This window comes from Hevea brasiliensis, chromosome 9 (assembly GCF_030052815.1).
Source record: "Hevea brasiliensis isolate MT/VB/25A 57/8 chromosome 9, ASM3005281v1, whole genome shotgun sequence".
In the NCBI taxonomy this organism is placed as follows: Eukaryota; Viridiplantae; Streptophyta; class Magnoliopsida; order Malpighiales; family Euphorbiaceae; genus Hevea; species Hevea brasiliensis.
Genome location: NC_079501.1, coordinates 66185600 through 66193986, shown reverse-complemented (window position 1 = coordinate 66193986; position 8387 = coordinate 66185600).

Genomic DNA, 8387 nt, shown 5'->3' with positions numbered 1-8387 from the left:
TACACTTAAATTTAAAAGGCTACCCAAAAACAGTAAACAAATATGAAAAATTGATAAGCTAGAGAAAAATAATTTTAAATTGCCAAATTACTCATTTGGACCTCAAATAAAAGCTTAATAATCATTTAACCTCTCGTCAATTTAGATTAATCAATTAGGCCCATATGTGTTTTAAAGGCTAAATTATAATAATAACTAAAATATTTTTGAATTTTTTCATTCTAAATTAAATGTGTTAATCTTAACGTAAATCTCTAAAATTTTCGAAATCGGTGAAAATTTTATCAAAATTTTCAAATCAATTTGGAAGTATTGTGCCCGATCTAAGGTGGCCAATCAATTGATTTTTTTTTTTTTTTATGAAAAAAACTAATCATGGCAAACTCCTTCCTTCTCACTCTTTCTATGCTTAGTCCGTCTCTGTATATTTCTCTCCCCTCCTCTGTCAACTACACCCGATCTTTCTCATCTTTTATCTACAAACTAAACCCATATCATTCCTTCAAACTTTTTTACTTCCAATCCAAGTCCTTCTCATAATAACCATTGGAAATATGGTCCGAATCGTCCATGTGAATCAACATGGATCCACTAAGCTTAAATTAAAATAAAAAATAACCACATGAATAGCTACATGCATTCGTCATAAAGTAGCAAAATCCAAAAGTAATGTACATTTATTAAAAGATGTAACTATATGAAGATATTTAACTCTTTTTAATAGTTATATATATGAAGTAATGCAACTATTAGCTAAAAGTTGTGATGATTTCTAAATAGCTTAATTTTTATCTTCATTAGTAATAGAAGAAAAAATACATAAACGAAAGTGTGAAGTGTGTGCACTAAGTGGTGGTGCATTGACTTTTACTTGCCGTACTTAAAACACTCTCACTTGATTTATTTGTGGAGTATTGATTATTCTGCGAATAAGATACACATTTAGACTATGAATAAATCTATGTAGTTCATGATTATATACATGTGATTATATAGTTGAGTAGTGAAATAAATATGTTAGAGATCCTATGGTATTTTGTATGAATAGGGTTAGAATACATATATAATATAATCCATAATTTGGGTCTATATTTTTTCTTTAATAACCATCAAGTAAGATGAGAACAAGTTGTAGTTAGATAATAATCATACATCACTACATATGTGCCAAAAGAACAAAAAGAATGAAGATCATTTTGGTAGAAAAAACACGAAGGAAAATTTTGTTTATGAAATAGAAAAAATTAAAGTAACAAAAACAATTAGGACTTTAAAGAAAGAACATACGTATGCCTAAGACAATTCTTTTGGGTTTTCAAAAGTTTAAGAAGAAACACGTAACACAAAAAATACACATAAACAAGAAAGCTAAAACACAATTCAGCTAAGAAAGAACTAGTTAAACTTAGAATGAAACAATTGAACTTTGAGAAAGAAATCACACAAGTCACATGCCCAAACAAGAACACAACCTCTTTTTTATGGTTTTTATGTTTTAGGAACAAAATAAGATAAATAAAGAAAGATAGAAATAAGAAAAGATGAATTGACAAAACTCTTTTAATAAATGATTGACATGCCATAAAGAAATCCAACAAGGATGGTGACACCACAAAAGAAATGTTAGTAGTATGTTGTAGAGTATATCTTGAAATTATATCTTGTAAATATTTATTCCCTTTTAATGGCATATATCTTTTTCTTTTAACTTTAAATGGTTTAAATTTAATAAAAATATCTTTTAGTAACTTGTCATTCTTACAGTGTTAAGAATATAAGTGACGGAATATTCTGCTACAATTACTATAAATTATAATTTTCAGTTTTAGATACTTTATAGGATAAGATTTATCCATATAGGCTGTCATATTTGTTTGTTCCCATCGCTTAGTATGAGATACTAATGATACAAAATGGTGAGTCTCATGCCATATAACAAACAAAATGGGCACTTATGAGATAAGTAGGCCAAACCAATGATATAAGATGATATGTACATAGAGTTTACTCTTATCAATACATAATCATCTAGATCATAATAGTGTCAGAAACTCTTTTCTGACTAAGTCTATTTATCCTGACCAGGAATTTGAATTGTCAAGAATAATTAAATGAACATAGAATTGTATCCCTATTTACTTATGGTAATGGATCCCATCTTGATTAATACCTATCTCCATAAATAACTTGTTGGAGCCAACACCTATCTCCATAGATGAATTTTGACTTGTCAAAGTTTGACCATGTTGACTTGGTCAAACTTGGGAGAAAATTAATTAATTAATGGTTGATTAATTAATTAATTGGCATGAATAATGTTGATTAATCTAATCTTAATCTCTTAATTAATATTAAGCTTTAACAGGTGGTCCAATGAGATTGAGAAAATGTTTTTTATTAGCCAATCAAAGATAAGCACATGTTAGCTTAATTAATAAAAAATGTGAGATATAAATGAATGAGATAAGAAGAAATTGAATAAGGTCTTCTTTTTCCCATCCATGAGCTGGCCACTTCTCCCTTCCTTTCTCTTAGTTTCATCTTCATCCTTGAAATAAAATTCAAGAACACTAAGTGTTGTTGCTCTTGAATCTCTACTGAGAGTGTTTCTCATAAATTCCATAAGAGAAAAACTCAAACAACATACTCTTCCTCCTTTCCTATTGTTGACCGAACCATAAGGAGGCTAAGGAAGAAATTTTGAGTTGATCAAGGAGCTTTGATCAAGAAGCTTGTGTGGACAAGCTAGAGGGTTAACAATTGGTAGCCTAGCTTCCCAGATTAGGTGTTGAGAATTTGATTCTGCACCTATTGGGTAAGAAATTCTCCAAAACCCTAACTTGTTTAAATTTGGGGAAAATGTTTCCTAATGGCAATTAGGCTTGATTAGCATTTGAAACATGATTTAGTATGACTAAAGGATGTGTTTTTCAATAGCTTAATGTGGCTGCATGATGAATGAAACCCTAGGTTATGAAAATTTTTAAATTGCTAATACTTGCACCTATTGATGAATTGTTTATGCAATTGGTGCAATTCCTCTTTCAATTGGTATCAGAGCCACCCTAATTTGCCATTAGGAACATAAATTCATGTTATAGGTAGTTTAGGACATTTAAAAGTTACATGGGATACAATTGAAAGTGAGTAAAACTCAAAGAAAAATTATTGGAATCAAACCAGCCACGGTGAAACCATGTCCAGGTTTGGTTCGACCAAAATTGAGAATTTTGTAAACAATTTTATTTTTTTGAGTTAGCTTGTTTAATGTTCTTGGACATGCATATGATGATGTTTAAAACTATTAGATACCAAGAAAAATCATAAATTTTGAGTGAAGCACCATTATGCCAAGGTGGGATGTCCATTAGGCTATTAATGTGATTAAAGTGTTTTCTCAACTTGTATGAATTTTCTTGGTGATTAAAATGTTTAATCCAAGTCCCAAAACTGAATATAATATGATTATGAATGTGATTCATAGGTGATTAGATTTAATTTTGAATATGTGATATTTAGAATTAAATGTATATTCATGTAATGAATGTATGGATATTGGCATGAAGGGTGATCATGGACTTTAGGAGACCAATGTGATTGTGTTTCTAATTTTTGTATGGACATGTAATAATTATTTTAACTTTTACAAGGGCTATATCATAAGTTGTTGTGATAGGTTTCTTTAGTTGTAATTTATTTATTTGAGCTTGCATGCTCAATTTCATTGTAATTTTACCTGGGTATGCCAAGGTTATGAGATGAAATTGGCTTAGTGGTTTTACAAGAAGAAATGGAGCTTGATACATTTATGGAGATCAGTGGGAGCACAACACTTCAAGAGTTGAAGAATTGTGAACAAGCTGCAAATAGATGAATGTAGTCTAGAATGCCTTGAATTCAATCTTTGTGGCTAAGATTGATATAACACCTGAATCCTATCTGCAGATAGAACCGGAGTTACATGCTCCCGAGATACACCCAAGGGTATATGCCAAGGGATTGACCACTTTAAAAGACCTTAATTTTTTTTTTTTTTGGTAAGTGTTCCTTAGTATAAAGTAAAAATCATGATAATTTAAATTAAAACATTTAAATGTTATCAAAAATCCATTGAGGTTATTAACACATATATCAGATAGTAAAAGTCCAGCATAAATCAGTGAACATGCAAAAGTAAAATCAGACAGAGTTTCCTCTGTAAAATGGGCATAATACCCAGGTTACCCCAAAGATAACCCTTTAGGACCTGCAAAGAAATAATAACCCAAGGAAACCTATGGGTTTTCTAACACAAACCAACCTCACACATGCCTAAAGATATTTAATAAATAGACGATAGTATAAAAATCTAATAAATTTATTGTATGAACTGCATACTCAATAACCATACTCAATCTAAAATATTAAAGTAGTTTACACCCTCAAAACTTCCAATCAATTACATAGGTTAGCATTGTCCCATATAAGAATGTCTATAATGTATGAAACTAATCATATGCAGTCAATTTATTTAATTGAGTCTTCCACCTTCTAGTCGCCTATCCAATGCTACCTATGCCTCATGCACTGCCTTGCCCTTATCTAGACCCACAGGCGTTCACAAGAACAATCCGCTAAGCAATAATGTTTAGTGGTGTATTTACCTATGTGTTGTGTGTGCAGTTGTTGCAAGGGTTTTGCGATCGCTGGACAATTCTCATTGAAGTAGAAAAGTGAGGAGTCGCCACTTTAATTTTGAGAGAAATTAAAGATGTAACACCCTCACTGCAATAATTTCGTACATTCTACTGTTCTGGTGACCGGTGTCAGTCCGGACAGTTAGAACGTCTCAAAAAATATTTAAACTAAAGTAAGGAACCTTAATTAACTCAAATATTAATAAGAAAAATTTAGGAAAAAAAATTTTGAAATAAAATACAACCAAGTTAAATGAGCCGGTGCCCTAGCGATGGGTAACCCAGTGAGAAATTGTGGTCTTCACAGCTAGGAGCCCCAAACCCAAGAGAAAATTCATAAAATAATTTTTAAGACTCCAGAGAAGAGTCATTGAGGTTTCTATGGCATTAGAATGTCAAGAAAAGGCTTAAAATTTTTTTCCAATCGGTACAGATAATTTTAGTCTGTTAAGCCAAACGGAGAGCATTTTGGTCATTTCGTCTTCAGAGATAATTTTTGGCCAACTTGTTCAGTTAATTAAATAATTATTATGATCTAAAATATGAATAAATATTGCTAAAAAATTTAATTAAAAATGAGTAGAGAATAAAAGAAAAGAGAATGAAGGAAAATACCTAATTACGATATCATATGATGTCATTTAAATTTTCTCCACTAATCACAATTTATTAAACTCATTAAAAGAGATAAAAGAGACCAAAAATTGACAAACAATCTGCATCTTCAATATTTGGGCAGCCAAAAACGTAAAGAGAGAGAGAGAGAAGAGGTTCCACCATTTTCAAGCTTAAAAGCTTGAATTTCTTCTCCATTTGTTCACCAAATTTGCCAAGTCCCTTCACAAAAATTTGATCTTTCACCTAGAAAAAGCTATTGGCAGCAAAAGAAGAAGAGAGTAGGGAGGTTTAATCAAGGTTAAGTGAAGCTCAAAAAGGTTAGTGCCTATACTTACTTCCCTATCTTTTTAATCTTTGTTAGGAAGACAAATTAAATGAGAATTTGTTGTAAAATTGAACAAAACAATTATATTGAAGTGTGTATTAAAATTTACAGCCATGAGAGAAGGATGAGATTTGTTGATTTCTATGACTTGAATTGTTTAGAAGTGGTTTGAGATGAGATAACTTGAGTTAGATGTTCAACTATGTGTGTTGGATGAGTTAGATGACATGAAAGGTATGAAAAGGACACTTTGGAAATTAGGGTTTGTGAAAATTAGAGTTTTGCTTATGTAATGATATGTTAACCTTGTAATGGTCAATTAGTGACCATTTGAATGTGTGTGAGGAGGAATTAAAGTGAGTAAGGATGTTGGAGTTGAACTTAGGCATGCTGCCCTTGGTTCCCTGCAGGATTGATTGTGAGTCCAGTAGGTTTGTGTAGCTATAAATGGAGTTGTATAGGTTCAATTGGTGCAAGGACAATTGGACATGAAACTAGACACATAATGGCACAACTTTGATGAAGAAACCTTTCCCAGAAAACCAAACTAAGTTAACCTAAAAATTATCTTAATCTGGGCAACCAACATGCTGTCCCTGGAAAATGACCCAATGAACAGTATTTGTTCAAATAGTCATAACTTAGTGTAGAAAAGTTCAATTGATATGAAATTTTATCAAAAGAAATTTGAGACATAGCCCTACAACTTTTATGAAGAATAAAAATCCAAATTATGACCATAACCTAGTCAAATTGTTAACCAAACTTAGGTCACCAAATCTGCCAGAACCAGTTTTGCCCAGAATTCTAGATTCTGTCTAATCCGGCCAGTTATGGTAAAATGACCATAACTTGAGTTACAAAACTCCAAATGAAGTGATTCAAAAAAAGAAATGTAACTAGACACAATAAGGAACAAGTTTCATGAAGACAATTTTGTCAAATTCCTACTGTACAAATGACCAATGGAACAGTAATCCTAGGATGTGAAATCTGAAAATTTGGAATAACATAAGATAAGCTTTGAAATGGTATTGGAAATCAATACCAACAAAAATAAAATGCAAAATGTGGTATCTTGGTGAACTTAGGTTCAATAAATTCATTATGTATTAAAAAAATTAATAATTTGAGTGAATAGTAATGTGAATAGTAATATAAAGACACAAAGTGTAAGAACTATATTGTTAAAGGGAAATTAAGGCCATAAATTTAAAATCCATGAAATGTTCATGCATTGCTTGAAACATGAAAAGTAAGTCACCCAATTGATGTGAATTGACAGTTAGGGCTTATATGCTCATCACAAATAGAATTCATAAAATGTATAAATGAGAAAGGAAAAATGTTTTGAAGACAATGGTACATGTAAACCATTGTTTTGAATTGTGATCAATATAAATAACACAATGAATGAATAAATGAACCATATTAATGTATGAATGAGACATTAGTTCTCATTATTATAGAAAGGAAAAATACTTTGAGTACAATGATATAAAAGGACAATTTTAACACCCTAGGCAAATCTCACATCGGCAAAACACGGGAGAAATATTGGGTTTTTAAGTTGGTTGTAACACCCCTCACCCGACTACAGTGTAGCCGAGCAAAGTGTGCTACATTCGGTGCCGGAGCACCCTATCTTATTTTACTTTATTCCTTTCATAATTTGATCTCATTATATTTTAATATTAATTATTTTTTTGACTGAGAAACCAGCGGAGTTTCCCCTATTTTATTACCAGTTGACGTGTTTTACTATTTACCTGTTTGAAAGTTTTAACAATATTTTCAGACATAAAGTCTTATCCATGCTAATCATAATTATCTCATCAATCATTCTCATAATTTTCTCATATTTCAAATCTCATTCATACATTTCAATTTCATAATCATTTCCATACATACTCAATTCGTATGTAAACATTCTCAAATTACATAAGCAAAATTTTCAAATTTCCTTAATTTACATAATTTACAAAATAATTACAAAATTTCATAATTTACATGATATACAAATTAATTAGAATTTGCTAATTTATATTACAATATAAGAAATAATTAACATACACAAAATACATGATATGCTTAATGTGAGCCCTATCTACATGCATTGCTGAGGAGGTGACAACCTTTGACACTCTGCAGATCTGAACTCTCAAAATTTCCAGTCAAACGTCCAGTGGGTTCTAGCTTCAGTACCTGTGCGAGGAAACAATTCCATCGCGCTAAGCATTGCTGCTTAGTGGTGCAATAATATAACAAGGAAATAATATACAAATAAAGATAGACATAAAACATAATTCAAATAATCAAGATTTATTTATACTTCACATGCGGTTTCTAAAATTTAATGTGTTATATCCTAATTTAGTCTTCTTTGAAAGTGTTTATTTGCCAATGTACAGTAATAATGTACAAAGAAAAATGATTTGAAAATAATAAATTTATGCTTATATTGTTATATAAGCACATTTGCCATATTTATTTATGTTATAATTTTCTTTGCTAATCTTTTAGCATTTTCTCTATACTTGCTACGTTGTCTCAGATTATTTCATAATAAGTAAATTTTGATATCTGTCCAGTTCATTTCGATTCTTTCTAATAAATAACTATCCTAATTTATTTTAGGTCATCTTACTCATTTATTTTATTTAATTTCTAATATTTTTAATTGCTAATATTCTTAACTTATCTCAATAAATTACACTGCCCAAGTAACCTACGACAGGCTGACTAAACTGGATAACGGGTCGTTGGCA